This window comes from Silene latifolia, chromosome Y (genome assembly GCF_048544455.1).
Source record: "Silene latifolia isolate original U9 population chromosome Y, ASM4854445v1, whole genome shotgun sequence".
Lineage (NCBI taxonomy): Eukaryota > Viridiplantae > Streptophyta > Magnoliopsida > Caryophyllales > Caryophyllaceae > Silene > Silene latifolia.
In genome coordinates this window covers 58,719,155-58,727,702 of record NC_133538.1, presented here as the reverse complement: position 1 = coordinate 58,727,702, position 8,548 = coordinate 58,719,155, and positions in this window count along the sequence as shown.

The following is an 8,548-nucleotide window of genomic DNA, read 5'->3' as shown; positions in this document are numbered from 1 at the left end:
CCACTCTCGATATGATCACTTGCAAGTACGACCTGAAACACACCTTGCATTGAGTGGGAGATAGTAATAGGACAAGAGAATTGGTGACGCACACTTGTCGAGGACAAGTGGGAGATTGTTGGAATAAGTGTCCTCCGAAAATAATGCGATCACAACTGTTGATCATAATGATCACATGTTTAAATCTCATTTTAAGAATACATGGGGGATGTAATATTTTACAGTCAACTGGTCCACACATATCGGTAATGATTGGCTGACTAGAGTTTGAAATTACTGTCGTGCGACGGTGGTGATCAGTTGATCCCCTTAGGTCATACCTATAGGGAAATACTCTTAATTGATTATTTAATTAATCGTATGTCGATACGAGTTAATTAAATTGCTTAAAATTGACGGATAATTTTTTGAGTAAAGTTAACGTATCTTATTGTAATTTGATTAAATGAGACACGGTCTAAGTAATCGAATTGTTTTATTACTTAGATAAAATTATTGTTTACGAAAACAATTGAAATGGAATGAATAAATTATTATAAATACAGAATGTTGTAGTTTATAATTCGGAAACACTTTTGGTACAAGTAATTCTGAATTACTATGTTAATTTTTATAAGTGACATATTTTATTAATATGTTGATTTTTAATTATTAAAATACATTTTATATGTAAGATGTCATGTAATGTGTCACATGTGACATATTGACAAAATCACAAATAAAATGGACTCACCCATTTTATGTGTGTGTACCGAAATGGAGGGAGTTTTAGGATAAAAATTGTGTTGATTAATTTTTAAGTGAAAAACACAATAATTACCTATAGTCTTAGTCTTGCATGCCTATCTTTTCTTGGGTAGAAAAACTAGCTCATGCATTGGACACACTACTCCCCCAACCGGTTTTACCAAGGGAATAGAAAAATTACTCCCTCTATTATTTTTCATTCATAATTATCATAAAAAATTTCTAGTGTAAGAAATTATCCTACTCTCTGCAATTTGTGAAAATTCTAGAGAAATAAACTCACATAATCACTCCCTCTTGAACCGATTTTTCAAGAGAACAAAATTAATTTTTGTGTCATATTTTAAGTAAGACTAATATTGTTACTAGATCATAATAATATTAGTTATTAAGAGGTTTTCTTGGGTATATGCTTTTGGGAGAGATTCTAAACTTGAATCTTGTTCATCCATTGTTGGAAAGCTCAAGAACTAACAAGAAGGAGATCTTGTTGGTGCCCATAAAACCAAAATCACATAGTAAGGAAAACGATTTCTTCTTTACTTCTATTTATGTTTGCATGCATAAGATCTAGAATTTATTTTATGACTAAATAAATTGATTCATATATGAATATGTAAATTAATGAGATTAATAATTTCTAACAATAAGGTTGAAGTAAAAAACAAAAAAAAAAAAATCAGATCTGTAACATTAGTAAATAAACATAATTAATAAAATTAAAAAATTAACAACTCATTAGAGCAAACTCATAATTTGAAATTTTTGGGGTTCAATTACTACTATGAACATAATAAAAATAAATCAACAATAAACGAATATTTAGGATCAAAAAAATATTAGTTTTGATAAATAATATTATAATATAAAAGAAGCCAAAATATTAAAATTCGTAATTTTATTTTAAAATAAAAATCAATTATCATCAGATCCAATTGATTAGCTACAAAAACAAAAATTAGAATATCAATTGTTTGTTATAAACATAGTAAAAATTTAAAAATAATAATAACACCAGATCTATCAAATTCACTACAAACCCATAAATTTTATATATGTTGGCGGTTATTTAGTATTGTGAACTTAAAAAATATCAACAATAAACATTAAATCTCAGATATTCATACACAAAAAAGATACACAAATATGAAATAACCATAAAAAAATAAAAGCATGCACTTAAATTTGGAACATATCCGCATATATTCGTCCCTATAAATGCATGAATTCACTTTAGTGATGGAAATATAGCGGCGACATCAAAATGATGTCGGAGAAATAATATAGGGTCGATGGAAATATAGATAATTTCATTTATCTGATAATAGGGTGAGGGAGTGAATTGAGTTTGGGAGTGAATTAGAGAGACGGATGTTGAGTGAAAAAGTGATTAAAGTAGTGAGATCAGAAATGAGTGGAGTGAATTTAGGTAATATCAATTCTCCGGAAATTATATTGGGAGTGAATTGGGTTTAGGGTTTAGCAAATGGGTTTTCAATACACATAAACAGGCCGAGAAATTTGGGCATATCAAATGGGTTTGTAATACTATTAAATGGGCCGACAAATGAATTATTTGTTTCATTTTTATATTATTGAGTTGTTTCTTTCGTTAATTACTTATGTTTTGTATTAATAATTCTATTAGAAATATAACCATTTTCATCTTAATTATATCTATTATCATTATATGTATTAACATGATAAATTTAGAGCTGTCAAATAATGACACGACACGAACCCGAAACGAAATTAACGGGTTTGGGTTTAGGCTTAATGACCCATTTATGTAAGTGAGTCCACGAACACGGTGTGATATTTAATTGCGTTGGGTTTGGGTTCTCTAAACACCAACCCGACACATGCCCTGTTTACTAGAGTAATCCTAATTTTTCTTCATCCTTCATCACATAAATATACTTAAACTTTCCAAATATGGACATCACACAAAAACAGGACACGAAATTAACGGGTTAGGGTTGAGGGTTGATTACTCATTTATGTAAGTGGGTCAACACGAACACGACACGATATTTAATTAGGCCGGGTTTGGGTTGGAGGGTTTGTGACCCGTTTACATGTGACACGAACCGACACAACCCGATATGTTTTCCAGGTCTGGATAAAATTATTATTATTATTATTATTATTATTATTATTATTATTATTATTATTATTATTATTATTATTATTATTATTATTATTATTGATCATTACCATGTTCGATTTTAAATTTTATTGTAAGTAGAAATTTTTGAAAATAAAATAAATTTGAAAGTGTGTAATACAAAATACGGGTGTATATTACCTGATATTCATATATTATTTATTAGCTTCAACGAGACGACAAACAAGACGAGTGGCATCACCTGTATTTGTTCATATTGATCCTCAACTGGGTACTTCTACCACGACTATTTATATTATCATGACATTGAACTTTTAATCACGCTCATTTATATGCTCATTTATTTAATATTAACACATGTTGTTACAACCCGTGCATTTTTTGCACGGGTTTAAAACTAGTCAACACTTAAACCATATTTAAACTCAATATAATTCTCTAAAATGATTTATAACTAAAAAATTAGTCCCCAATAATTTTTCTAAAATTAATTAGCTTGATTTGAATAAGTGCTATTTTTATCGCTTTTATCGTAACATTTACGAATTAAATCCAAATTAAATATAACCATTATATAAAATTGAAATAAAATTTTTGTATATTTTATAAAATTTACAAGAACACAAAAAAAGCCAAAAACCACCCAGAAAATTTTGATCAAAATTTGAGAAAAAATACAATCACTATTTATCGGTTTTTATCATATAAAAATCAATAAATATCCAAAATTAACAAAACTAATTTTTCAAGTAGACTTCCATTATGTAAAATATATATGTGAATGTACATAAATTTATCATGTCCCAAAAATTTCGTTTTTATATTTAACAATATACACACCTTTTTATTGATTTTTATCGTATAAAAATCAATAAACATGCAAAAATACCAAAACAATTTTCTAGATTGTACTTAAACTAATTAAAATATGCATGTGGAACTATATCAAAATTTCATGGCCTGATTTAACATGAAACTATTTTTAGTTAACTTTTAACCAAAATACGGCATTTTAACTCGGTTTTTAATCGAAACATGATAAAAAATAGCAAATAAATTACAACACTCACCAATTTAGACCACAAAAATTTTTAGATCATTATATATAAATGAAATAAAAATTTCGTTCCAAATTTTAACACAAATTTCCGATTTTTATTTGTTATCATATAACTCGATAAAATTGCCTAAAATGATCATGCATGCTACAAGCTAGCTCTGATACCACATGAAGGTAATAGACCTCTAATTAGACTCCTCTAATTAGTTTATCAAATTAAATTTTAATTTAGTTATAAATGGATCTATGTGACATGCATGCAAATATAAAGACATATATATAAAAGAGGGTGGGAATCATATTACCTTACATTGCTTAAGGGATCGAAAATGGGCACAACAAGGACTCCTTCTTGTTGTTCTTAGGCTTACTAATACAGGATGATCCTCCAATCACCAAGTATTGAAAATAGAATACCTCCTTTAGATTGCACCCAAGAATACTACTAACAATTAGTGTGAATATTAACTAGTATGGGTAATATTAACTAGATATTACAAATACTAACCCTTGTAAAAATACTACTAACAATTAGTGTGAATAATATTAGATCTACTATTACTAAATCTTAGTGAAATATGTCTAATTTTATGAGAGTTTTAGTAAGAGAAGTATCTTCTTGTGAAAAATTACAAGTGATAAAATTAAGCAACTTTTTCTCCTTATGAGGCCTAGGGGCCGGCCAAAGCAAGAGAGAGGGTGAGTTTGAGTGCCCAAATAATGCATGCTTGATAATTACACTTATGGGTAAGATAAAAAATGATTAGGGAAGATAAAAAGTAAAATAGGCATGCACAAGCTAATGATTGTGTCTAATAGCCTTATTTTGGCTCATTTTAGACGACACTGTTGGGAAATGTGTCCTCTACAATAATGCGATCACATGATTTAAATATCATTATTAAATCTCATTTTAAAGAATACAATTGGGAAGTAATTTTTTTATCACAAATTTGGTCAACATATATCGGTAATGATTGGTGACTAGAGTTTGACATTCTTTGTCGTGTGACGGTGGTGATCAGTTGACCCCCTAGGTCATACCTAAAGGGCAACACTCTTAATTGATTATTTAATTGATCGTATAACGTTGCGAGTTATTTAAATTACTTGAAAATTGACGGACGATTTTGGAAGTAAAATTTACGTATCAAATTGAAATGTGATTAAATGAGATACGGTCTGAGTAATTAAATTGTATAATTACTCGGATGAAATAAATTGTTTAATGTAACAATTAAAATGAATGAATTATTATAAATTCAATCAGTTGAAATTTATGGTAAAATATTTTGGCACAAGTAATTATGAAATTACTAAGTCGATTTTTGTATGTGACGTATTTTTATTAATACGTTGATTTTTAATATGTTAAAAATACATAACATATTTATGTCACATATGACATGTGACACATTGACAATTGACAAAAATAATATGGGATCTATATTATGTAAAGTGCCGAAAAATTGGGGAGCATTAAGCTAGTTAATTGTTTTATTTAGTTGATAAAACATAATGATGAAAAAGCAAGTCTAGGCATGCAAGCCTATTGTTCCTTGTGAAGAACAATTTTTCCATGCATTGGCTCCCCAATAGCTCTCCTCTTACACGGTTTTGGGGAAGAAAAACTATCATTGTTTTTCTATAATTTTTACCTAATAATATACTAAGTGTAGTGTATTATTTTCATTCCAACATTATCATCCAAAATCAAGTTCTAGAGAGAAGAAAAATCCTCCTCATCTTCTCTCATAAAACCGAAATAATATAAGTGTTTTATAAATTTTTGGTTTAATTTTCTACCTTTGATTAATATTATAACTAGTATTTGTAATATTAATTATATTAAGAGGAGCCTTGGGTATAATACATAGGGAGAGATCTTACACTTAGATCTTTGTTCTTCCATTGGAAAAGCTCAAGAACAAGAAGAGAAAGGTGATCTCTCTTGTGCCCTAATAGCCGAAATCTACTATGTAAGGACATGATTTCTCCTCTATTTATATTATTGTTTGCATGCATAAAATCCGTAATTAATTTTATGACAAATTATTTAGACATATAAGAGTATGTTAACATGTATATGAATCTACATTTCCTTCAATCGGTATCATGAGCCACGGTTGTTTGCATGCAAATTGGTTAAAAGTTTTTCCGAGTTATATGAATAACAAAATAAAACTTGTAAAATTTGTGTTATTATGATATATCACGAAATTATTACATGCATAATAATATTTCTGGTCCTAAAGTGTTTTAGGATATTTTGGTTAATTTTTCGGATTTTTATTGTTCATATTTTATAATAATGACATTTAAATATGATTTTATGAGTAAAAATGTCATTTTTTGTCTAAAAATAGCTATACTTCGAATTTTCACTTGGTTTTTGGATATGTTGTCACATATAATATTTTAAAATAACCTGTAAATTTTCATAATTTTTGGACTTGTTATGCTCGAAAAATGAATTTTTCTTTATTAAATTCGGATTTAAGTGAAAAATAGGTTAATATGAGTTAAATTTCGAATCTGGTCATAGAAAATTAATATGTTGTCACATGCAATTTTACAAGATGTGTGTAAAATAATTGGCTATAAAGAAGTCTTTTTGCATGATTTATGAATTTTTGAAGAAAAATGGCATAAATAGTGACATTATTAGTGAAAATTAATTAAAACATAATCTATGACTTAGGAAAAATGTCTAATGTTGCATTTTATTATATTTTTCAGATCTAAAATTGAAAAGTTAATGAAAATAATTTTTCCCTTTGTTTTATGATTATTTTATTAAATATCGATAAACCGCAACATTGTTTTTCCGGAAAAAATTTCGAAATTTTTAACCTAAGATTTTGAACATTATGAGTGTCATGGAATTTTTCCAGAATGTTCATGAATTTAAATTTCAAATTTTGAATTTATTTGAAATTTTTAGATTTATTTGAAGTTTAATGGCTTATTTTTGTAATTTATGGTCCATTTTTGAACAATTTTATAAATAAAGGTTAATTATGGTCAAATTATTAGTGAAGACTATATTTTGAGTCCTAAGAGGTTAGGGTAATTAACTTATGCATAAATATGAGTCTATGCATTTTTGTGATTATAAAATGTTGAAATCACGCAAATCCGTAAAAACCGAGTAATATACGATATTGGCTAATTAAAAGGCGATTTAGCATAAAAATTGAGCATGTTCATACATATTATAATTCTGCATTTTCTTTATGATTGTCATAATTTTAATTTATGTAATTTTTGAATTATGTAATTTTACTTAGTATGGCCTTAGATTTTAATTGGTATTTCCCGAAATGTATGGGAATATCGATTCGGTTGTAATTTTTATTGTGATCTCGTATCACCGTTTTGTAATTTAATAGATTTATTTTATTTTAGTTACAAATGTATAATAGGAAATTATGTAATTTATTATGTAATTTTATTCATTCCGGAGTTCCAAAAGACGGATTACTTCAAGAATGGCGATACATAAAGACGGTGTTACCTCGAGATGCGTGCCACAACCGAAGTTCAAGGGACCAATGGAGTTGGTTTCCGAATATGTAATAGATTAATAGTTTTTCTATTTTAGGAAAGGCCATACTAGGATTTATTTATCTTTATGCTTGCATTTTATTTTATGTCACATGCATCGCTAAATCGCCATAACGAAACATGCATTGTCTTTTATCGAGTTTATCGACCGTGTCAATTAGAATTATCGTAGTTCACCGCTTTAGTTCACTTAAAACGTGATAGATAAAAATATTGACACGACCTCTCGCTAAAACAACTAATTGAGACATAGCCTTACCAAATAGTAGAAACCATGAAAACCTATTTCGCGAGGGAGTGCAATCGGCTACCCCGGGGAACAAACCTTGTTACGTAGGGGAAGTGGGTGATAAATGTCAAATCCACCGAATTCATATTGATGAGGGTTTCATCGGCTACCCCGTGCCTAAATTAATGTGGGTTTGGACAATGGACACATTTATTCGAAATTTGGATTGAACTCAACAAAAGTAATTGATAAGGGTTTCATCGGCTACCCCGTGCCCTTGTTGATGTGTTTTGGGCTATAGATAAATATTAGAGTAATTTTATCGACCAAGAGTTCTAAAAGTAGAATCGATTAAAAGGTTAATCCACCGAGTTATATTGATGAGGGTTTCATCGGCTACCCCGTGCCTAAGTTGATATGAATTTGAGTCTTGGAATCATTTATTATAGTTGGGTAGAGGTCACTATATAAATGTTCATATCTTGTTAAATTTGCAAGTATGATTTAAAAAGACAAATGTTAATATTTCCTTTCCTCCATATTTGTAGTGCATTACAATGAATCCATCAAATGCTACCGCACCGATAACCATTGAGTCATATCACCATGTTCTTGACGACGTATGCTCCAACAATAATTTCGATACAACTAGAGAACTTCATTTCGGGATAGGTTCGGATGGAAACCTTAATTTCATCACCACTTCTAAACCACCCACTACTACTAGACCTCGTGTGAGTCCGTCTCAGGAAGACTACCTCATACGATCTATAGGGTCTTTATCTCTGGAAGATAAGGATGCCAAAGCTAGTGGGAG